The sequence below is a fragment of the Pinus tabuliformis genome, chromosome 8 (genome assembly GCF_031772625.1).
Source record: "Pinus tabuliformis cultivar Carrire ecotype Pingquan chromosome 8, CPIR1, whole genome shotgun sequence".
Classification (NCBI taxonomy): Eukaryota; Viridiplantae; Streptophyta; class Pinopsida; order Pinales; family Pinaceae; genus Pinus; species Pinus tabuliformis.
Window position 1 is genome coordinate 1,290,816,996 of NC_142294.1, and position 26,490 is coordinate 1,290,843,485.

Sequence of the window (26,490 nt, forward strand, 5' to 3'; positions counted from 1 at the left end):
ATGGGTTGCTTATATTTCTTGGGTCTCGGTGTGCGCAGTGATTTAGGGATTTCTGTGACTATCTCGGTGCTCTTAGGGGCATCTCCTATTGTCATGGCTTGCACGGCTTCTTCAACAGTCATTTCACCGCTCTCCATGGCTTCCTCTAGTGTGGTCTTACTGTTGTTCCACAAATCTCTCAACGGCTTAGGTAAGTGCTCAAACAACGCCTTCAACTTCAAAAACTCAAACAAATATGGGTTCATAGATCTCTGGGTGTGCAATAGCTCAATTCTCAAATGGCCAAGTTTTGTTTGTTGGGCAGCCCTTTGCAATTTATAGCACCTTTTGAATTCGAATTTGACCATTCCCCCCAAATCTGGTTCATTAATTCTCCCTTGGCGGCAGATTTTCCCAAATATAACCCATAAATCCTGCCTTAAATGCCTACTTCCAGCTCCATTTGGTCTCAAACCAAGCATTACATCATGAATAGTGATTATAACAGTCACTTTCTAGCCGACCCGTGTGATAGCACAGCTACTCTTGCGCTATCATGGACCCTGTGACACTTCGCTCCTGTGCACAGCCCTGACATTGCGTAGGTCCCCAGCATAGTGGTTTATAGTCCTGTACCTCCTTTCAATTGCCTGGGGCACTAAGACTATGCTTCCTATGGCTAGTCAGGTGGCTAGGCCACCTATATACGGCTTCAACTGAGCATCACTCACTTTTCCTGAGAAAAGTCCGCCTTTTAACTCTACTATTTGCATCGCGCACTTTACCATCTACATCGCACCACCATCAGTGATCCCTTTAGTAACATATGGCCCGATCCAAGGCATCACACTGATCAACTCTTGGCAGTAGCTCCTAAATTTTTCAATGGAATCGTGCGCCTCCTGTTTTATCACCATGATTTTCTTATCAAGAATGTCCTTCTATATTCCTCCCTCAAGCTTCTTGACTTCTGCTTCCACCACGACACTTTTCTCCCTCAACCAAACCCTTTCATTCATGAGTTCTTGGTTCCTAAGATTACCTTGTTGGATCTCTTCATTAGGTCCCAAGCATTCCTCTTTGAGCTCTTCCAACTGCGTGATCCCTTCTTTCAAGGCTCTATGAACTGTCATATCTGGGGGTGCTACTACACGCGGACTAGGCATGATATACTCCATTGGCATTACAATGTTCGCTCCATAGGCCAGCCTAGAAGGCATATGTTCCATCAGTTTCTTGCACGTTGCCCTATAAGCCCATAAGACTGTTGGTACGCGCAGGTCCCAATCACTTCGCTACGCATTACATACCTTGTTCAGTGCTTCACACACTTCGTTAAATGCTTCCGTGTGGATAACCTTCTGCACGCTCGTTCTCTCCACAGTCTATCGTTCCAACTTGAGGAATCGTTTGCACATTTGCCCCCAACACATGCTTATTGACCATATTTCCTGACGCACAGTTCATGTGTATCCGTGCAGGTTTTTTACCATATGCCTGTACCCACCTGGACAGATGCGCGCATGGACCATCCCGTCCATTGTATTTATCTGCAAATCACACTATAGGTTTCCCAAACCGTGTGCACAAATTTTTTCTACATGCGCACCAGTCTTCAAAGCTTCCTCTGTGCATACCCCACCACCTTGTAGGCGTAGCGCGCAGTACCCAATTCAAGGCCCGTAAACGTTGCTTTTCTGACACTTTCCTTTCGAATTTGTCCAAGAAAGTATCTACCTCACCTAATCTATCATAGGTAGGGAGATCTCTTAGTTCTGTTGTTACGCAATGCATTGACCTTGTCATCATGTTACAATTAAGCGTGGTTACCTCGTGTAACTAATTCTGCCATTGTTCTATCTCTTTGTCAGAATCTGAAGTGTAGGAGCTTTCGCACTCCCCTGATATTCGTCCATCCACAGTGGGATTTACCTAGTCTTGCTCTCACGCAGTTATCTTGTATATGCAGTCCAAATCATCGTCGCTTTCATAGTCGCGCACCGGCTCGGTGTAGTGTGATCCCTCAGCAGGGTCTAAGGGTATAACTATGCGCAGATACTTCTTCTCAAAAATCATCTTGTGCTTCTTCAGATTAATCACCATATTCATGTCAGTGGCCCAATCAATTCCTAAGAGCGCAGGGTAGGGATCGTTGTCATTAACAATATCTATCACCTCAAAGTCTGCTAGCGCGCTCGCTCCCTCAATATCCACGGTGATTCCCTGCAATCGTGTTATCGGGAAAACTAGTGTCTATGCAGAGCTGCTAGTCCCACTAAGGCTGGTAGCTACCTTAGAAACAAACAAACTAAAAACTACTTTCGTTTTCCTTTATGATAAATAGATAAGAGAGGAATAAGGAGACCAACCTCTGTCTTGCGCTTGGTTCCTTGCTCGATTCCTCTCCCTTCCGATAGGTCTTCGCCACTTGCTTCCTCGTCTACCCAGCTTCAGAGAGCACCTGTAGAATCAAAGCAGCATAACACTATCCAAGAACATAGATCTATTATCATAAACAATATAGGACTAGATATATATTGACCACACAGATGCATATAACATAAATCATACAAGAATGTGGAGGAAAACTTGAATAGCTTTATTGATAATCAAGAAAGAGCAAAGAGGATTACAACCAATTGTTCTGACCCAGCATCATCCTCTCAGCAAGAAATCCCTTCTTCACCTCATGAAAAGCTTAGATCACCCAACACTATGATATTGCACCAAGAAACCAATAGCACTTCCTTACAAGATACAAAATTCCAGCCTCCGGATCTCTAGGATGAGGGATCCATATATAGATGTTTGCAAGGGGAATGAGTCAGCTTTTGAGATTTGATTAGTGTCCTCTCTCTGATAGTTCTTGATTCCACTTGGAGATTGATGATGTCTTACTCATCCCTGGTCGAATGCAGAGAGGCAAGTGTCACAGGAGAAGTTTCTGGAAGATTCCATGCTCCTCCACCTTGTGGATTGACCTTTCCATTTGTCCACTCTCGCCCATCGTACCCCATAGAAGGGATTTTCAACATGCATCGCACCTACTGTGTGTATTCAGGTGGGATGCAACGCACTTTGACCATGGAGCAGGTGAAATGGTCCAGTTCTGACCAGTCCTGAGTAGTTTTTCATGGAGAACTTCTGGGAGATGCTGTAATCAGTTGACCTTGTTCTTTTAGGGGTTGGAACAACACCTTTAGGGACTTAGGATCCCTTGGTTTATGGACATTTATGATTGGGGTTGCAGTGCCCAAAAATGTCTATAACAGTTTCCCCCTAAAGCATGAGGTCGTTAATCTTTTGATGTCGGGTGAAATGCTTTATCATGAGGATCCGAAGTTTTTTCAAGTTGGAAGGCGACCTGTAATAAGATACAATACAATACATTATCTTCATAATATTTTCATGCTCTAGCTGAGGCGGGCATTCCCATGCTCAGCTTTATAAATTCATTTTCATGTACATGAGACAGACAATCGTCTGAGTGTAGACTGATGATTCTGGTAGAGCCATCATCCCTTAGATTGGATGATTATCAGTGCAGCAATGATGTACATTTGATGTCTTTATTTTCTTGAATATATATCACAGATCGGATGGATGAAACTAGATCCGGGGTCTTCAATCTCGTTCGATCTTCACTCAAAGTACAAGTCAATCCATGTGAGAGATGTTCTCGAGTCGAACATGGAAAGACATCGCCTGATTACCAGCCAATGATGTAAGCTATTAACAGGCGCGAGAGGAATCACCGATAATGATGATGACCCTCAAGGTACTACAGTACAATTCACGTGGTGTGAATAAGGGACTTAGCGTCGAACACCACGCAAAATCTTTCAGTCGAAGGTCATTGATGTAAACCTGTCGTCGGAAGTGAGAAACTTGCCATTGAGGCATGCAAGCTTCAAAGTACTGAAAGGGTTGTTCCTAGATCAACTTCTTGGATAATGAGCTGATGTCGACAAGAAGCGATCCATCATAGGAGGGCCTTAGGGAATCCCACATCAATGACACGGAACGGAGCAAATGATTTTAATGGAGGTGAAAACGATCTGGTGATATAAGGTTCAGGGTGGTGGTCATGAAAGAATGGAGCGTAAATGTATTGCAGTGGGTGAGACACAGGTGAATTCTCTGAGCGACTTCTCTTGAACATATCGGTGACACTGACATGATGGTTCGGTAGCATTAACCACAAATATGGATGGTGTGACGGAACCATGGTGATGTGACCAGTGAATGGAACAACCCAACCCAACTCGGATGCGGAGTGAAAGTGTCATGTTCAAGAGCGACTTGCTACCAACAAAGTTTCTTCAAGTTTTCTTCCCAATTTTTCCCCAGTCATTGCTAACCAATACCTCTTTATTGTTGTCAAGCTTGAGGAGGATAACATATGCTTGTTCTATAATTTTCCCTTCGGGCAAACCCATCACTATGTTTTAACGAGCCTAGCGATAGTGAAACTCGTTCCTGTCTGTTATGGACAAGTTTGTCGCTATTAGGTTTTAATGAGTTTAACGACAAAGATAACTCGGTCCTTTTCAATTTTAGAGAGTTTGAAAAGGGATGTAAAGGAAACTCCAAAAATCCTTTTTTATCATCTAATCCCTTAAGTCCGAAAAAGTATAAAATAATACAAAAGGGATGAATTTTCGGTAATTTTAACAAGCCGAACAAAACAAGCACTCGATCTTTTTGTGTAATAATCCCTCAGGTCCAAAAAGATTAAAATCTAAAGGAGGGATAGCACTTCCGGTCACTTTAACGAGCTGGAGAGGCCAATGGCTTGGCAATCTTTTCATATTTTACGAGTCAGTTGAAAAGAGCTTAAAGGAGACTCATTTTTTGAGGAACGAGTGATAGATTCGGGTAGAAGTTGATTCCAAGTAAGGTTTGGAATTTTCCAATCACGACAGTGTCACAAGGATGGCTAACAGGATCACTCTTCACAGCTGTTCCTTAAAAGGGGTAAACAATCAAGTGGAGGTGAATGATCGGCCAATACAGAGTGGAGGTGATGATGAGAACACGACCAAGGCTTCAAAAGGCTGATGATAATACATTCATGATGGTTATTTACCGGAAAATGGTTCATTTTTTAATGATCTTAAACGCTGGGGGGAACACTTGCTCATTTCTTATGTTTATTTTTTAACGAGCTTGAATTTCGCGTTAAAACTGTTCGATCCAGTCGTATAATAAGGATGTCTCATCTAAGATGCCATTTTTGTGGAGCTTGCACCTTACAAAGCTTTGCTCCGAATCCTTTCTTTATGCAAGTTAGAAAACGACCAATCCTACAAGTTTAAAGGGTTAGAGGACCTATAAATTTAAAAAATAAATGATCGCTCTTTGCTTGCATACCAAAAGGTTTGCATGCCCCCAGGTATAGCGAAAAATTTCCAGGTTACCAAAGATTGTTCCATCTATGTCACAGACAAAACACTTCCTCGGCGATGTCTACCGAAATAGACAAAGGTGAGTGGAGCAGATGCCTCCACTCACATAACTTTGACGAGGGAATCTTATTCCAGCCTAATCCCATTTTCTTAAATGGACGGGTGTGTCAGACTAGTCATATTTCCTCTGCAGAAACCTACCCTATACCCAAGGTTTTCCTGTCGAAACAGGCCACGGTGCATGCCCCCTGGGTTTCAGTCATGTCCTCCGAATCACTATCAGGAGGACGGACTAGGGATTGATGAGACATTCCTTGCATGAAAAGACCATTCAGGGTTGGTATATGACTATTTTCTATGTGTGAACTAGGAAATGAAAGCTGGTCTACGAGCTTGACCACTCTTCCTTCGCGCAGGAAACACATTACTCTAAAGAGTGAGGAGACGACAACTCCCATGCAATAAATATAGTCCCGTCCAAGGAGTAGATTATAATCCAGGGGTCCTTGGACTACAATTACGTTCATGTGAACGGTTTTCCTTCTCAACGTTATCGGCACATCGGGAAGGATCCCTAACGGTCGACTGGTTCCTTTGTCAAAGCCTGTTAGATTTCTCATCTCAGGCAAAAGCGATGGCAAACCAAGCGCTTTCCAAGCAGTTGAGGAAAGGATACTCACAGAAGCCCCTTCATCTATGATGGTACCGGCCATGACCATTCTATATATTTGAGCAATGATTCGAAATGGTACACTAGCCGGTAAATGGGGTCTGCCTAGTAGATTCCAGTCAAAGGAAACAACTAGGTTGCTTAGAGGTGGGACCGAATAGACGGCCGGATACGACTTTGATGAACTTCCTTCCTGCGGTAAAGGAATGGGTAGACTACCCCCATGTTCATCGAAGTTTGTGCTTACGAAGATAATTTGAACGGTGTCATTCTTTTTCTCTTCGGTGACTGCATCATCTAAAGATTGATCCTCTGAAGGCACGACTAGGTCAACTGCCACCTCGACCTTTTGACTTTCGTCTGGTGTGGATTCAGATGGTTTATCTTCAATGATAGATGCTTCGGCTGACCACAAGGGTGTGTCAGCCGGATTTTCAACTAGTGACGGACGCGGCAAGAGTTTCTTATATCCAGGAGGAAGCCGTAACGATGAAACCGGACGGTCGTCCAAAACTCTTTTAGCTTTGTCTAAGAAGGGACAATGGTGGACGACATGATCGCCTTCACACAATTTACAAGGAAATTTATACTTTCCTTTTTGTCCAGGGGCTTCACTTTCACTAGTTGATGGTGTATGCTCAACGTGATCGTCAGAGGTTGATGACACCAGATTGTGCAAACGAGGAGACCAGTCCCTTAAGATCCGAGGGATGCAAGGACAATCTCGATGATAGTTGTCTCCTTTGCAAATGACACATGGCAATTTAGGCCTGGTCGGTGCAGTGTGTGGATTTTCGCTAGACAATGCTTGGTTTCCCCTTTTCGCCTTTAGCTCCTTCTTCTTCTTCTTTTTCTTCTTCTTCTCCTTCTTCTTCTCAGTTACTTGATTTTGGGCTTTACCAGCTTCATCAAGCGAAGAGGAAGGAGGAGAGGAAGAATTGGACGAAGTGGAGGGTTGGGGGGTAACTCTAGTATTGTTTAGTTGCTGACTTGATTATTCAGGAATCACGGTGTTCTGAACGACATAAGTTGAGAAGAGCCATATGGGCAAGCCGATTGTCAATCCTAGAAGAGACAATGTGGCCATATGGGGTGCATTGACATCTCCCCAAGAGGATAAAGGACTAGGATTTCCTCCAAGGGGAACTCCTTGGTTGGTGGACTCCATTTTTTCTCAACCTAAGACCAACGTAGGAAAGGTGATGTTTATTCCGTTTAAAATAAATTTTAGACGCTTTGACACAACTTGTTTTTTCAATTTTTAAGAGTCGAGAAAAAACAAAAGATGACTCTAGTCGCCTTTGATTTTTAATGAGCCTGAAGTGACAAGTGCTCAGATGGACCTTTTCCGTTAAGGAGCCTGAAAAGGAATGAAAGGGATTGCTCTAGAAATCTAGATAGAGGGATTACCAAACCAATCTCAAAACTGCAGAATACTTTTTACGGTACGGAAGTCAATCTTCCCGAATGTTGTGTTCAGTGCATTGCGATTGATAGGGCAGCAGACATGGCTTTGTATGGATAAAGGATATAGCCTATTGTGGTCTCCCAAAATATACTCGACGGTACGTGGGAGCACAAGTCCGTACTGGCACTTATCGTCTCAAAGTGGAAAAATCACCCAACCAACAGTGAAAACAACAGTTTCCAGGGTTTACGACACCGGAATAGTCTCTAGCTTAGACTTCTAGATGTTGTGCGTTAGGTTCCAAAGCGTATTTAGATTCATTAAATTTATTTTATAGTTGATCTTGCTTAAGAAATTTGCCTTTCAGGTTCACCACGTGATGTTGATGTACAATTCCTAAAATGCAATCTAAGATGATAAACAGTCGTTTAATCTTCTTTTTGCAATGAAAATCCTAGCTACTAAGGAAAGAGAGATGATTTTCTTTCAACAAAGAGCATAGAACACACACTATATGCACAATCCTAAATCAAACCAACAAACAGTCTAAATGCAAATGCACATGCATGTATTTGTTTTCAGCCTTCTTAATGTGTGAATGATAAAAAGAAAGCTAAGCGCAAATCTGAATTATTTTTCAAACCGACAATTACTAACAAGCTTCTTTTCAAAACAAAATGAGGACAATGACGACACTTTGCTATTCAGAATTGAAGACTTTCTTTCGACACTTGAAAAACTACTAATTCAAATCAAATACAAGAGTAACAGTGTAATCGACTATCAAGAACAATGGGATTCTCTTCTATGACTGAAAACGACACTTGCGACACTTTCAAATCAAGAAACGACAGTACAATTACGCTACTTCTTTGTAAAGGAGAACTGAAAATGACTCAAAAATACATAAAAACATTTACAGTTCCTTGCACAATGGAGGCGGAATAACGACAAGGAAGGGGGTTTCAACAGAGGTGTACTGATTACAGGCAACAAAACTCCTGAATAGAGCTGAAAAGTATGAACACAGAAGCTAAAATCTAAGAGCAGAGGAGGTCTGATCAGTGCACCTGTAGCATAGGGAAACTGAAATGCAACGCACCTAATACACTCGGGAAGTGCGATGCATTCAGGTTTCAAAGAAGACACAGTGCGATGGACCAGTGACGAGACTTTAACCGGGTTTTGGGTCACAGTTTGCAGCTCAATTGAGGGATTTAGGCCGAGCAAGTGGTAATCAGTAAATCAATCACAGGGGTAGATCTAAGGAGGTTACTAGAGCCACCACAAGGGCAATTAGAGAGCTTGTAAATCAACTGTTTAATTCATAAACAGAACTCGGAGATAGACTGAAGCAGCGTTGATCTACTTTGCACTTGCATAGCAAATGCAGTTCGAAGGCTAGCTGGCTTGACTTCAGGCTCCGTCTGTAAGTTTACAAAGTAAACAAGTGTAGATAAACAAACAATCTATTTGCTCCCCAGTGGAGTCGCCATTCTGTTATCGGGAAAACTAGTGTCTATGCAGAGCTGCTAGTCCCACTAAGGCTGGTAGCTACCTTAGAAACAAACAAACTAAAAACTACTTTCATTTTCTTTTATGAGAAATAGATAAGAGAGGAATAAGGAGACCAACCTCTATCTTGCGGTTGGTTCCTTGCTCGATTCCTCTCCCTTCTGATAGGTATTTGCCACTTGCTTCCTCGTCTACCCAGCTTCAAAGAGCGCCTGTAGAACCAAAGCAACATAAAACTATCCAAGAACATAGATCTATTATCATAAACAATATAGGACCAGATATATATTGACCACACAGATGCATATAACATCAATCATACAAGAATGTGGAGGAAAACTTGAATAACTTTATTGATAATCAAGAAAGAGCAAAGAGGATTACAACCAATTGTTCTGACCCATCATCATCCTCTTAGCAAGAAAGCCCTTCTTCACCTCATGAAAAGCTTAGATCACCCAACACTATGATATTGCACCAAGAAACCAACAACACTTGCTTACAAGGTACAAAATTCTAGCCTCCAGATCTCTGGGATGAGGGATCCATATGTAGATGTTTTCAAGGGGAATGAGTCAGCTTTTGAGATTTGATTAGTGTCCTCTCTCTGATAGTTCTTGATTCCACTTGGAGATTGATGATCTCTTACTCGTCCTTGGTCGAATGCAGAGAGGCAAGTGTCACAGGAGAAGTTACTGGAAGATTCCATGCTCCTCCACCTTGCGAATTGACCCTGCCATTTGTCCACTCTCGCCCATAGCACCCCATAAAATGGCTTTTCAACATGAATCGCACCTACTGTGTGTATTCAGGTGGGATGCAACGCACTCTAACCATGGAGCAGGTGAAATGGTCCAGTTTTGACCAGTCCTAAGTAGTTTTTCATGGAGAACTTTTGGGAGATGCTGTAATCAGTTGACCTTATTCTTTTAGGGGTTGGAACAACACCTTTAGGGACTTAGGAGCCCTTGGTTTATGGACATTTATGATTGGGGTTGCAGTGCCCAAAAATGTCTATAACAAATCTCCCCAGGGGTATTACCTTCTGTTGGTTCACCATTCACGGTTCAATAGGAGACCACTGTAGCGTGGGCCTCCCCATGCGCTCCCATGTTTTCTTTGGAAGAACGTTCACGTCTAATCCTAAGTCCAGAATTACTTGGTCCATCTCATATTCTCCAATCTGCGTGGTTAGCCTCATTTCTTTCCCCATCCTTCTCTTATGCTTTCCAATGTTTTGAACTACGTGCATTTCTCCTGCCGCAATCCCAACGCATCTATTAATGAGTTCTTGTAGTCCCTTTACAACCTTACTGTCACGCAGTAGCTTCATGCATGTTTCCAGGAATGTCATAAGCATAAATGGGTCCATTTTTTACTTCGATCTATCTTTTCTTCCTGAAGTAGAGGCATCATCGTAGCTCTTCTTAGCTTCCATGAAGGTTTCCTTAGTGTACTCCAAATCAAACTCCGCTTCCTTCGCCGGAGCTTTGCGAACCCAAGTGCTATCTTCGGGTTGTTTTCCTTTATCATCTCCCATTTTAATTCCACTTCAGAGCACAATATTCACATTTGGATCTTCCTCGCGTGGCTCAAACCTCATCATCTGCAGGTTCTGATTCGGGGGAGGTGGTAGCGATCCCTTCTCACGTATCCTAGCTATCAACATAGAACAATCCTCCATCTCATGATCAAAAAAATTACAATACAAACATGATGGGCGCGTTGGATTCGTACAATTGCGAGCATAATGTCTCAGCCCACTGCAATTGTAGCATATTAGCTGTCTGCGACCTCTTCCAGGTCCTCCTCCACCTCGGCCTCGTCTGCGTCCCTGAAATCTTGTTCATGCCATCCTTGCACTCGGGTCTAAGGGTCGCGATTCAGCCTGAACTCTGTAGGTGGGAGTTTTATCCATCATTAACTCATAGCTTCTACAACTGCACTCATCGTGTCCTACTGACCTACAAAAGTTACAAAACAATTATTGTGAATTTTGTGTATGCTTTTGTAACAAATGGTAGTTGCCTGTAGCGTGTTTCCCTCCTATTTGACAAATCATGCACCACAAAGTAAGTGTTGCACTAGGTCCCGCTTGTGCTTCCAGCCTTAGTGGCATTGGTCCTCCTCCCGTGAGGTAATTCATGAACATCGGGCAATGGTCCTTGTCATGACCCTAACCCTTACATTTAACGCATCATACCTCTTCGCGCACTTCTGGTCGAGTTGTCCTGCCTGTTTTAGACTCTACATTTCAAGGCATAAGTTTTTCAACTGCGCGTGGATCTACTAAACTCCCAAGTTAGGATCCTGTATTGGGGTCTCATACAGCCTCATCGCGATCTCCAAGGCCTCTGCTTGAGTCGTTAACCTCTGTTGCGACAACGCGTTCCTCAAATGTGGCGTTAACGATGCTACAAACCATTCGCGGTGTTGTCCATCCGTTAAAGTCATATTAGCTTCGCGAATTATGCACTTCAGCCTCTGATCCAACTCCCAAGGAGTCTCACCTGGTAGAATTGTGATCTCTTTGAATCCAATGATCAATTGTGCTTCTGACTTCAGCCTGCTAAATTCCTTATTTACCGTAATTTGGATATCCACGATCCTCGCATTCAAATTGTCATTAGAATGCTTAATATACCAGGTCAACACGTGGTCCTGCAGGGTGCTAACCTGTATCTCTTTCTTTATATTGTCATCTATAACTCCCTGCACTTCCAATATGGCTCTTATCACGAACCAAAATTGGTTCGAATATTCATTTCCTACTCCCTTGAACACAGGCAACCTTATCATCTTGCCATATTGACTTGCGGTGGTGGTAGAGGTGGTACGTGTGAAGATGGAGGTGAAGACAGTGAAACTAGTGGTGGTGTGGGTGGGGGTGGTATGCGTGGAATCCTTTACCTTATCAAATGGATCGCACTTCATGGCAATACCTTTGCGAGTTCTTCCTCGTCCCCTCGTGGAGGTGAAATCAAAGGGTTATTCTCTGGTCCCTTACTTCCTTCATTTCTGTAGGTTTTCCCACTTCGCGTAGCTCCAGGCATCAAAGTAATTGCATAACCCTCTTTTCACACAATAACATTTTAATCCAAGTATTCAGAGACTTTACATACTTACCTCGTGGTCCTTTGAGAAAGCGTCACTCTGCCTTGCTATAGCTAACTAAAGTATCTACGTGAACTCAGTAATGAATCCTCCTATAATTCGATCGAGCCAGTGATTAACAGCGCGCACGAATTTATCCTCTGATGCTTCCAATCTGCACACTAATTCTAGGGTCCACACAATGCGATTGTCGAGTTTCCACCTTCCTTAGCTATCTGCTAACTTTGTGATCCACTCGTACGACTCAGTAGGGAAAGATGCGAAGAATATTTTGTATATCTCTATGTACAGGTAGCAGTCTAACCACTCTTCCTTTGATAGTCGCGGATTCCTATTCTCCTGTGCCGCGAACTCGTGAATTCTCCTGTCCAACCAACCTTCATTTTCATTCTTAGTTAGATTCCAATGATATGACATCAGACATCTCTATGCAGATTCTGGTCCCCGCAAAAGAACCATTTGTTGGATTGAGGAGGCCTGACCCAGGTTTGGAGTTAATTAGCCAAACAAATCCCTGTACTACTGGCCCTTTTGGCAACATCACATGGAGCTCGGACTGAGGTCTCACCCAAAGCAGTATGGGGGGATGCTGGAACCAAGTTTTCACACCCTTGAGTTGTCTAAGGGGTTGGTTTAGTCCAACTGTGAATACCTTTGCATAGGTTACTTCGCGCGTTGTCCTGACCTGTGAGACCTTTGCGATCTATTATAATCGTCTTTGTGTAGCCCTGACCAAGGGTTGAGGTGATTTCACGCTACCCTAGCATCGATCTGCGCTACTTCCCCAAGTTACACTGTGTATCTTACTTATCTTCTTATAACATATATTTATCTTTGCGTAAACTGATACTCTATCTTATATTCACTTTATCAACACATTCATATAAGTTCGCGCATCATATAAACAATAGAAATGCAATTTATATCCAATACATTCAATGCACAAAACAGGAAAAAAATACACAGAAATGATGTAAAAATTCTTGTTATTACTTCTCCAACGGTTACAGACTCGACTCGACCTATGCACTCAGTTGCAGGGGTCCGCACACTTAGCTGCGGACTACTAGGCCTCTGCACACTCAGTTGTAGAGCCTTCTCCTACTTTACGATCCAAATACTCGACTCTACACTTAGATAATACTTAATTCTCTATCTATTTCTTTCTTTTATCTAACTTATTTTCAACTTAGAGCCTCGCTCTATTTATACAATCCCATGGTCTGCGGACCATGGGTAGATTTCTAAAGTCGACATTACATTACAAATTTGAGGGCGAACAAACCTATGACTCATTTACAATATTCGCACTCTGCACCCACAAAATGCAGAGTCTTTACATCAAATTTGGTCAAAATATGGGTTTAAGCCCCAAAACTTCCCTTGGGGGATCCCGCACCCAACAAGGAGAATTAATAATGATCTCCACCAACTTGAACTGATGTCTTACTAACTCCTGCATACTTACATTAAACTTTTCGACTCACATTAAACTTGATGACGTGGGAACTATGGGTGGCACCATTGGCGCCATCGTGATTAATGTTCTAACACCTCCCCTTAATCACAATGACCTAAACTTTAACTTGTCTGCTGGTCTAAGTCTCAGTTAGGTTTACAACAAAACATTTCGTTTTTTCCTTCTTGCTAAAGGGTCCATGCTTGTTCATTTGCTGGTGCAATTTCATCTTCACCTTTCTTGCCATAAGATAGTGATGGAGTTTCTCCTTTCTTGATTGCGGGTTAACATTCTTTGTATTCAACATTGCTGCAGGTTCTTGAGACTTATACTTGTCCTTAATGCTTGCAATTTATTCAAGTTTTGTTGCTTTTTATTGATTGTAAATATCTGAACACTCAAAAACAATGTTAGATTCATAAAAAGAGCCATTCTGATTCTTGTCATCATGCTCTTTGAAGAGAGCTTTGCTTCCTTCATTTTTCTTTGCTGACATAGTTGGTTGATTCATGTCTTCAACCTCTTTAGTCAATTTTGTTGCTGCAAACATGTTGTCCTGCATTTGATTTGTGTATGGAGGTAGGCAACTCTTCTCACCAAACAACAGCTCATCAATAAGATGCTCTTCATGCATCATATTGAACCACTCTTCATGAGATACATTATTCTCATCAAATTTGACTTCATAAGTCTTTGCATCACAGGGAGTTTACTTAATATCACATACTACTCTATTGTCATCTACAAACATATTTTCATCCTTAATCCTAGTTATGATGCTTTCAATACAATCACCTTTAGCAACAACACCTTCATCAACTTCAGCTTTCTCACTTAGATCCATACTGTACTTCATTTCAAGAACATCCCAAAATATTTTTGCATTATATATTTAACCAAAATTCATGCAAAATATTAGACAAAATGTTTTCATCTGGAGTTGATATAATGAGAAGTAATGCTACTACACTTCTACACTTGTCTTGGGGATTTATGGATGTTTCTTCAACAAATTGCCATAAATCTACTTAACCAAGTAATCCTTCCATTATCATCGCCCAAAGCTTAAATTTTTTACCCGAGAATGATGGCAGAACTGGCATTAATCACTTCAATATTACATCTGTCTCTTCAAACTTTTCTGGCTAATCCAGATTTTCATTTTGATACTCAAGTATGGATTGCTCTTAGAAATATTTCATATTTTCCTGCGGCTTCTTCCATTTGATTTTTTTTCAATGCTCTTCGAGACTTTTTGAACGTCATTTGCTAACCCATGACTTGTTCCACACACTTTCACTTGTTCACAAAAATTTTTATCACTTTTTGGTGACAACTAACTACACGATGCTCCAATATATGGCTCACTCGCCTCTCCTTAAACACACAAACTTGCTTCTCATGATTCCAACAGTGCTCCAACATTTCTCCCTTAACCAACAACACTCTACTTCTCACACTCTACGCTAGCTGCTTCTCTAGGTAGTTCCTCTCCTCCTTTACGCCTCTTCCAATGGCTCCACTAGACAGCAAAACAACGCAAGGCTTTTCTGACTTCAAAGCCTATGCTTGTTGCTCCTCATCGTTGCTTCCCCACACCTCTTCCTAGCTTGTAATGCAGCGCCCAACAGCACGACACACTGTCTTACTTCACAAAACAGCACATAACACTTCCTCCACACCACACTCAACTCTTCTCCAAGCAGCTCACCTGCGCCAAATGTTAATTCATAGAGAGCACACAACTCCATAATTTTCCCACACTTTCGACTATGTCTCCACACAACTATTACTCCACACAACAACGTCTACTTAATAGTCACAAGCGCTTCCAACTCAAGGGAATCTACTATTCCTATCACACCACTTCCCCTTTTAACACTGCTCAGTCACTAATGTTCAATCTATAGAGCTCGAGAATAGCAATGCACTTGGCTCTTCACACAACTGATTCCTCACAACCTTAAAGCACTTGGCAGTGTCTATTAATGGCACAACGAACTCACAATAGCCATAACGGGCATAATAATATGCTCAGCTTCGCAACTCTCCAACATATTACAGCGCCAAACAGTATGCTCGCATTCTGGCCAGCTCCACGAGTGGCTCAGCGCTCTACGATCACTGCCAACTCCCTCACAATGCTCTACGCACAACAACATGTTTTCTCCACACTTTGATTTGTGGTGGCTCCGACAACCACACTGCATGCACACAAGGATTAACTAGCTATTCAGACTATCGCTAGCTCCATTCTTTCACACAACCACCTCAGCGCCCACAACTCTCTCTCTTCCTCAAATAGCAGCCACAGCGAAAACCCTCGGCTTTGATACTGTGACAGAAACATTGAAGACTCTATGAAAATAGCTTATTGTTTCATTATTAAATATCGTTATTTATAGATACACAAGAGAATCAATAAGGATCTCCGTCAACTTGAACTGATGTCTTACCGACTCCTGCACACTCACATTAAACCTGTCGACTCACAATAAACTTGATGATGTGGGAACAATGGGCGACGTTGTTGGCGCCGTCGTGATTAATGTTCTAAGAGATGGTGGTTGGAATTAATGTTTTCCAACATATGCCTCCTCTTGAATAAACAATAAAACCCTTGGTGTCTGGCCGCTAGTCTTCTCCAAAGACCCTTTCTTTCAAGCCTGGTTTGAAATTGCAGTTTCTGAGATTAAAGGGAGAATCGAAAATTCAATTTCATCACAACGTCTTCCATGGTGAAGCCCACTCAAATGTCACATAAAAGACTTAAATTTATGGTTTTGGGTGGTGATTTTTCCAGGGATTGCGTGAATGCCATCGAGAGCTAAATGTTCAAGGCTAAATTCAGGTTGGATCCATCCACAAATGAAGCCTTACCATCTTGAAATGAAGAAAAGGTTTATGTTAACGAGAGAAGCGAAGCTGTAAGAAAGAACTTGGATCGGTAGGACTCAAAGAAGAGGCCACCAAGAGAACTCATGGTTGTAGTGTAGGTGTTGATAATATTTTTCTAGAACATGCTTTTGTGTCGATTTGTGGAAGGAGAAGAGAAATGGAGGATGTTGTTTCAATTATCACAACTTTTAATTCCACAATTAAAAGAAAGCAATACGAAGAGCATTCTTGCGCTACACTTTTTTGGCATCTATGATGGCCATGATGGATTGCGGGTATGTACCATAGTGTTTTCTTTGCATTTCTTGTCCTGTTTCTTCATAGTTTTTCACAAAATGATGAATGTGCTCATATGACTCCACTAGGTAGCCTTGTTTTGTAAACAATGCCTCCGCGAAATTCTCGCGGCGGAGTTCAAGATTCTCAGTGGCAACGCGTAGCACGGGACGCGATGGAAACAGGTCACAAGCGCTTGTTTTGCGGGAGTGGATTGCAACGTGATATCCGACGGTATCGTGGCAAGAAATGACCATCAGGATACTCGAAGTGAGACTGACATGGCCTGATGACACCGACAATGTGACACTAAAGACGTGGTCAAAAGCGGCGTAGTCATTCAAACAGATTTGTGGTTTCCACAAATGTCGTGATTCTGATCGGGCGAGCCGGACGACGAATCTAGGAACAATGTCGTGAGGTAAAACCTCATAATAAAACACCTTCGGCGTAATAAGCTCAATATTTTGTTTGTCCTCTTCAAACATCATCAAAGGTTGGTTAACATTTTATTTCCCCTCCCATAACGTTTCATTGAACAACAGTGTCCAAGGGATAAATTCTATGGGTGATGGGTACACCTAACTCAATTTTTTATAACAGGTTTCTTCTCATAAACCACTCAAATGACTCATGGACGACGAAGAAATAGGTCAGACTGCTTTTAGGGATCATCTTTGTCATTTTAAATTATTATGGTATTGTTTGAATATTATATATTTGGGAGTTTTTAGTTTGAATTTTGTTGGCATTGCTTCTGGAATTGGGGTGTAGTAATTTCAAATCTTTAAAATTTAAAATTATATGGATGGGGTGAGATCTCATATGCTCTAAATATGCTTAGTCACAGTTTCAATCCGATAGACTTAATTCATTGATTGGATAAAGGATGGTCACTTTTTCAGTTGTCAGTCTTTGCCACGTTGAATGCGAATCGTTTGGGTTCTCAACACCATCGGTTGTTCGATTGCCTTTTTGTGATTCTCGCTAGACAAGCTATGAAGTTGAGTCGTAGTTGTGTATGTGTGCACAATTGGACAGTGGTCCTGATCCATTGAAAGCAGCTATAAATGTTTGATTAATAACTCCAGGTTGTTGCAAATAATGACCAACTGTTATAAATGATTGATTATTAATTCCAGATTGCTTTAAATAACGACCAACTGTTATAAATGATTGATTATTAACTCCAGATTCTCCAATACTAGACTAAATTAGAAAAAAGATATCTTGTGCATAGCAACCATTGTTTTTCTTTGTTGCATTTTCAAGTAAATATTATTCTAAATCTATGCTAAAGCTCTTGCATATATTACTTTTCTTTATTACATTTTTTAATTCGATATCTTTCCAAAAAAAAAAGTTTCAATTTTTTTTCCCTCCAACATTTTTCTAAAATCGATGTTGCATATAACGACGAAGTGCTATAAATTGATGCCAATTATAAGCATATTTTCATAGACTGCCATCATCTCCAACAAAATGCTATAAATTGATGTTGATTATCATAGACCACATATAATGTATTGGCCATGTTAACTATGGACAATCATTGTCCAACGTGGCATTGTGTCACAAGTTGTTTAAATATGAAAATCAATCGTCCAACATTACATTGTGTCAAAGGTTTTCTAAATATGAAAATCAATCATGATCAAGCATAGTCCAACATCGTATTGTGACACATATTGTGGCAATATGAAAATCATCCGTGGTGAAGCATGGTCAACAATGTTTAGGGTTTATAATATTTAACTTATGATTTATATATCCTGGGTTTATAATAGGTTTTTCTCAATATGAAAATCAATCATGGTCAACCCTGGTGCAATTTCACATTGTGTCAAAGATTGTCTCAATATGAAAATCACCCATGGTCTAACATCACATTGTGGCAAAGATTGTCTTGAAATTACAATCAATCATGATCAACCATGGTCACATTGTGACAAATATTGTCTCTTAGTCCAACGTCACATTGTGATAACCATAATCATCCATGGTCAACCATGGGCCAACGTCCCATTGTGACAAAGGTGGTCCCAATATGAAAGCAACCATAGTCAACCATATTTATTATAGGGTCTATTAATATTCATTATTTATTATTAATATTTTTAGTAACAATATTATTGTTAGTATTATTATTTAATTATTTGATATTTGTAAATTATTTAATTATTTAATAATTTTATTTATTATCATACAAATATTAATTATTATTATTATTTAAATGATTTATTATATAAATATTTAAGTTATTTATTTATTTATTAATTATTTACTATTACCCTTGATAGCCAAAATTGTCTCTGTGTTGACCACTGCTAAGAAAAAAATGAACATTGGTAGGATAAGAACTACTCTCACGAGCTTCGAAGTGAAACTCGGTAGTGATCTACTCCCAAGATTCCTTAGGACGATAGAATCTGTCAGATTTGTGATACTAAGAAGGTGGAAGATGAAAAACACTTCCTTTTAGACTGCCCAACTCTTACTCACATCCGCTCTCAATTCCCTAACATCTGCCACACTTCTAATCTTCTTGACTTATTAAGCCAACCCAACTATAGCGATCTTGGAGCCCTTCTTTCCTTTCCTTTTGATCATAGAAACAAGATTTTGAAGAATCACAATTAGATTCTTTTTCTTTGCTAGCCCAACTATAGCGATGTTCGAGCCCTTCTTTGCTAACCCAACTATAGCGATCTTGGAGCCCTTCTTTCCTTTCTTTTTAATCATAGAAACGAGATTTTGAAGAATCACAATTAGATTCTTTTTCCTTGGCAGCCCAACTATAGCGATGTTGGAGCCCTTCTTTCCCTTCTTCATCATCATCATCGTCTTTTTTTTTCGCTGAAGCAAGAGTCGTACCTTCTATTTAATTAAATTGGGAAAACAAATTACATAAATTACAATAGTCCCAAAGGATCTGTAGGCCATAGAAAAAAACATCATCATCATCATTTTTTATAAATAAATAAATTTTATTAATCATTAATAATAATAATAATTATTATTATTATTATTATTAACCATTAATTAATCAATAATAATAATAATGAGTATTAATAATAATAATATTCATTTATTAATAAATAATATTGGTTAATAAATATTTTAATTATTAATAATTAATATTTGTTAATAAATATTAATTATTGTCATTATTAATAAAAGATATTTATCAATAATAATAATAATAATTTTTTATTATTAATAATATTTTTATTTTTAATATTATTATAATTTATAATTTATAATTTATGTATCAAATATTTAATATTATTTAATTGTTTAATTAATTATTTATTATTATTTAATTATTAAGTATTTTAATTAAGCTCAACCACATTTAACTAAATGTAATTGTGCTAGTATTTTTTTTATTACCTTTTTTAATCAAATATAAAAAAAAAAATCATTTTTTTTCCCTCAAACATTTTTCTAAGACCTATGCTACGACAAAGTGCTACGATTAATACCAGATTCTCATAGACTGCTACGATCTCCGTTGAAATAACATAAAATTCCGTTAAACTCATCATTTTTCTTTTTCCCCATTTTTAACCCCCAAAAAATTCTTAATGCGTTTTTATTATCCCAATTTTTTTTTAAGCGGGAGCTTCGAATCCCGACTAATTGATATTCTTCTGCGCTCATTGTTTCCATGAAGGCACGGAATTTGACAGAGGAATTTGACATGAGGCAATGCCGTCAAAACTCTCCAATTCCCGTCATCAAAGCTTGTTGAAATTCCTAATGCAGGGACAACTTCATATTAATTCTAGAATTAGTATTAAGGATTTGATATTAATTTCCGAAGTAATATTAAGGAATTATTAATTTAAATTTAAGTTCTTCTTACAAAAATTTAAATTTGTTTTTTTGAATTGGTCACAGTCATTTTTAAAAAAGGCGCCTAGGGTTTCTACGACCAAAATAATTATTAATATTATATTAGTTTTTATTATTATTTAAAATACGATTTTTTTAATTCCTGCTATAAGTAAATAATAATTACTACATGACTTTTATAAGGAATAATAATTAATTTGAGTCCTGCAGGGTGTTTCTGTGGAAATCCGCTGGCTTCGGCCTTATGGACAATTTGTAACCTATGCGGTAAATATTCTGAAATGGACAATTTGTATAAATATTCTGAAATTTTGTTGAAATGGACAATTTGAATAAATATTCTGAAATTCCGTTGGCTTCGGTCATATGTTGTAAAAATCTGTTAGCTTCGGCCATATGCTGTAAAAATCTGTTGGTCTCGGCCATATGTTGATTTTCCCTCTGAAAAAAAAATTTAATTGCTATAAATAATTAGTAATTAAGTAATAATAATTAAGTTGATTGCTATAAATAATTAATAATAATTAAGTTTTACTAATTTATATGTTTTTTTTTGTTTTTTTGCGGCTATTCTGAAAACTACGTCAGTTATTTGTCGATTTAATTATTAATAACTTGACAATCGCAGGGGACGCATATACCGTATAGACTCGTTCAAATTTTTTAGTAGATTTAATTATGGAGTAGTCTTTAACGCGACTTTTTGAAAGTTTTTCCGGCGATTTTTTCCGGTGAAAATCCGGCAGTAATTTATTGGAATCCAAGTTTGATAGCTAATTTCTGCACAATGAAACCGTCCTAGGGGTTTTTCAGGGTGCTGAATCCGAATATGCAGTTAAAAAACCATTTTAACTGCAACAAATCATGATTTCATCTCAATTTCTTCCGCCGGATTCCGTCACCGGAATCTCAAAAAGTCGCATTATAGACAACTCCTTTAATTATCAGTCACTGACAATTGCAGGCGATTCATATAACCCATTCACTTGTATAAATTTTGCAGGCGACTCTTATAACGTATTGACTCGTTTAAATTTTGCAGGCGACTCTTATAACATATTGATTAAATTTTGCAGGCGACTCTTATAACGTATTGACTCGTTTAAATTTTGCAGGCGACTCTTATAACGTATTGACTGGATTAAATTTTGCAGGCGACTCTTATAACGTATTGACTCGATTAAATTTTGCAGGCGACTCTTATAACGTATTGACTCGTTTAAATTTTGCAGGCGACTCTTATAACGTATTGACTCGTTTAACTTTATTAGTCCATTTAATTACTAGTCACTTCACAATTCTAGGCGAGTCATAGACTGTATTAGTGTATTTAATTACCAGTCACTTGACAATTGAAGGCCTACTCCAATATACCGTATTGACTCATTCGAATTGAATAGCCTCTAACATTCACCCTATCCATTTGTTCAAATTGGGCAGATTACAGGATTCTAGTTCGGGATTAAGTTAACGCACAATACCAGTCTAATGACAATTGGTCACTTGACAATTGAAGGCCTACTCCAATATACGGTATTGACTGACTCGTTCGAATTGAATAGCCTCTAACATTCACCCTATCCATTTGTTCAAATTGGACAGATTATTAGATTCACAATACTAGTGGCTTGTTATGTTTCAGAGTATGCTGTCGCAGCAGAGCAGCTAATTGATTTCATAATGGCTACTACAATTTGCATGATCCAGCAACACCCAGACTCGCGGGTTCTGTCCTGTTTTTTTCTCTTCTTCGTTTTGCTACTTCACATAAAACAGGGTGATGCCGCTGACGCAGCTTCAAACAGCATTGTGTTAGGGGCCTCTTTGAAGGGCAATGAGACCCGCATTTCTAAGGGCGGGAAGTTTACTTTGGGATTCTTCAATCTCAACAACAACAACAACAATGTTAAAAATTGGTATGTGGGTATTTGGTATGCCACTGCCTCACCACAGACAATTGTTTGGGTGGCCAACAGCGAGAAACCACTGCAGAACAACTCAGCCATTTTCAATCTCACAATGGACGGTAGTCTCCTCCTGTCTTATGGGGGATCAATCCTGTGGTCCACGAAAGGAAACATGAGGAAACCTTCTTCTGCTATGATAATGGATTCTGGTAACTTGGTTGTTCTGAGTTCGAAGAATAGCGCTGATATCATCTGGCAGAGCTTCGACCATCCGGGAAATACATGGTTACCAGGGATGAAGGTTAGTATGAGCCAGGCTGTGACGTCGTGGCGGAGCCCTTGGGATCCGAGACCTGGGCGCTTCTCCATTCAGATGGATCCAAAAGGATCCGACCAATACGTTTTGCTGTGGAAGAATCGAATCAAGTGCTGGGAAAGCGGTGTCTGGAATGGCCAAGTCCAAGTCTTCAGCGAAATTCCGGAGATGACGCATAATTACATCTACAATTTCAACTTTTTCGATAACGGTTCGTACAAATATTTCACTATTTCTGTGAAACCCAAGTTCACGTCCTATCTGACACGTTTTGTCGTGGAAGAGAAGGGACAACTTCGAGTGTACATTATGTTGGGAAATAACAAATGGAGCATGCTCTGGGCACAGCCCAAGGATCAGTGCAAGATGTATGCCCTGTGCGGCGCTTATGGCTCATGTAACAATGACAATCTCCAGTCCTGCAGCTGCGTGACCGGCTTTGTCCCTAAAAACAGTCATGCTTGGGAGTCTCAACAGTGGTCGAGCGGATGTGTTCGGAAAACGCCATTACGATGCATCCACGCCAGAAATGAGACCATCACCGATGGATTTGTAGAGTTGAGTGGCAAATCTACGCCCCCTGAAGGGGTTCCATATAGAGGGGAAATGCAGTGCCAAGCGGCCTGTCTCAGCAATTGTTCGTGCACTGCATATTCCTTCGTTGCTAACGGCACTTCGCAGACGTGTGTAATGTGGTTTGGTGAATTGCTAGATATCTACGATACCTCCAATGGGATATCTCTCTTTTTACGCTTAGATGCCTCGGATTTGACAGGACTCCATAATGCCAACAAGAAAGTGACTCTGGCCGGCGTAGTGGGTGGCGTGGTGGGCGGACTGGGTGCAATTCTAGCCATACTGCTGCTATTTCTCTGGTGTTGTAGGCGCCCTGGTTTGTCTGCAACAGAATATGCGCCGGCTGCACTTGCTGCATTCACTTACAGAGATCTGCAGATTGCAACGAAGAATTTTTCTGAGCGTATTGGAGGTGGAGGTTTCGGCTCGGTCTTCAAGGGGACTCTACCGGACGGTTCTGTCGTGGCTATTAAGAAGTTGGAGTGTGTGAACCAAGGGGAGAAGCAATTCCGCATGGAGGTGAGCACCATCGGAATTATACAGCATGTGAATTTGGTTAGGCTGCGAGGATTTTGCACCCAGGGCTCCAGAAGACTGTTGGTCTATGAATACATGCCCAATGGCTCCCTCAACTACTTACTCCAGAAAAGCCAGAGCGATGATGATGAGATTGAGAAGAAGGTGCTGGACTGGAAAACGCGTTTTAGCATTGCCGTGGGCACTGCCCGGGCAATCGTGTACTTGCATGACGAGTGCAGGGACTGCATCATCCACTGCGACATCAAGCCGGAAAACATCCTTCTGGACTCTATGTTCTGCCCCAAGGTGGCCGATTTTGGGCTGGCGAAGCTTCTGGGCAGAGAGTATAGTAAGGTGCTGACCACAGTTAGAGGAACCAGAGGGTACTTGGCCCCAGAGTGGCTCTCCGGCCTACCAATCACTGTAAAGGCCGACGTCTACAGCTTCGGCATGACATTGCTCGAAATAATTGCAGGCCGAAGAAACATGGAAGTGGATTCAGAATCCAGCGATCAGGTGTACTTTCCTGCGTGGGCCGCAACTCAAATCAATGGCGGAAACGCAATGGAGGTGCTGGACAAGAAATTGATGAACGATGCAGACGCAGAGGAGGTCAAAAGGGCCGCCATCGTTGCGGGATGGTGTATCCAGGACGATGAACATGCGAGGCCATCGATGAGTGAAGCGCTGCAAATATTGGAAGGTATTGTAGACGTGCCCCCTCTCCCACCGATTCCCCTCTCTCTACAAACATTTGCGTTAAAACCCGAAAGTCTGGTGCTTTTCTTCTGGGACAAAGATACTTCTGCACATGCAGTACATGCACGCAACAGCGATAATCCCTAGAATCCGATGTAGAACCTTCACAGAGTATTGTCTGTTTACTTGCAGTGTAGAATCATTTTCAACCATAAAAGATCCTTTTATGATGGACGACTCACGAAAACCCTAGTGACCTTCTGGATAAAACGAATTCAACGCTGTCAGTATATCATTGTTTCATAACAATTTGCAGGTACAAAAAGCTATATAATTGTGGCGATATAATTTATATTTCATTAATAAATTAGTTATTTATTGGATTAAGCTATATAATTGTGGCGATTTAATTTGTATTTCATTAATACTTTAGTTATTTTTATGGATTTGAATTTATTTATTTCTAGCATATTCTAAAATAATATTACATTTTAATCATGCACTTTTTAAATTGTTTTAATATAATAGTATATATATTTTTAATGAGAAAAAAAAAATTACCCTTCCATATTTTGGAATTTTAAAATTAAAATATATATATATATATATATATATATTTTAATCATTTATACTAAGTTATTTATAATTTGTAATATTTATTTTTTTCCTTTTAAATATCTATCCACACTAATTTACAATAAGTATCAAAACATTTTATTACATTTGGAGTTAAAAAAATATAATGGTTAAATAAATTATAATTTTATTTAAGATAATAATTATTATTAATGACAAAAATAATTATTCCATAAGTTAAATATATATGCATGTTAAAACAATATGTAACATTATTATTAACGATAGAGATTCATTGGCATTTAGAGATTTTTAATATGTAAACAAGTGTTACATGACAGCTTAGTCCATGCCACTTAAGTGTTAATTATGCTTTTATAAAAAATGCAAATTAATATATGAAATGGAAAAATAAATTTACAACTAAGGGGCATGGAGTTGTATAAATTTTGATGAGTAGTAATGACGATGAGCTAAAAATATGTTGTACCAATTAAGCCAGCCTAAAAACCCACAATGCCAATCTCCTAATCAAAACACACATCCTTAATCTTAATTTAGGAAAATAAATCCCTATGTAATCCTCGTTTGAAATTAAATGGAAAGATCCGCAAGGGTGGAGGATATCCACAAAAACCACTGAATTCAAGAGTTTTGGGTATAACCCCAAAGCCAAAGTTTTCCATATAATATGTTATGCCCAAACCATAGAACAACCGTAGATAAAAACTCCAATATAACAAGCACGCGAGGAGAAATTACAACTTTAAAGGCCTTACCTTTCTTGTAGCTCCTTTGGAATTTGGCCTCGATTAAATCATACGCAACCAAGGTCTATGACCTTGGTTTTCTAGCTTCCTTAACATTAAACCTCCTGGGATAGTTCAGCAATTATGTCACATACCCATGGCCCACTTGTGGTTGCTCTCTTTAATTTTCATTGGATGTTTATTTTCGCCTTTCCACGTGACCCTGGATCTATGCCACCCAGACCTTCCTCAACCATGAGTGAAAAGATATGATGTAAATAGATATGCAGGACCCGACTCCACTTGCCTTTGCTTTCCTCTCGCCTTCCCATACTCAACTTGGCCCGAACGCCATGTTCACCTGGTCCTCTTCAACCCAGTCCTCTCTAAAATTGTGCATAGGTTTCCTCTTTCGCGAGATAGATTCCGGGAAATGGAAACATTTCCACCAGCTATTCATCCTGGCTCATGTTAACTATCGTCCCCGGTCCTTTTCCAAATGTGTGCATGCATTTTTCATCTGGGATGAGTCAACAGTATTTGTGGTCAACTTTACTCTGCTT

General features: G+C 39.9%; 1 pseudogene; it reads left to right on the forward strand.

Moving 5' to 3' along the window:
* On the forward strand, positions 1 to 24,749 carry LOC149240180 (G-type lectin S-receptor-like serine/threonine-protein kinase At2g19130 pseudogene; annotated as a pseudogene).
* The last annotated feature ends 1,741 nt before the right edge of the window (positions 24,750 to 26,490 follow it).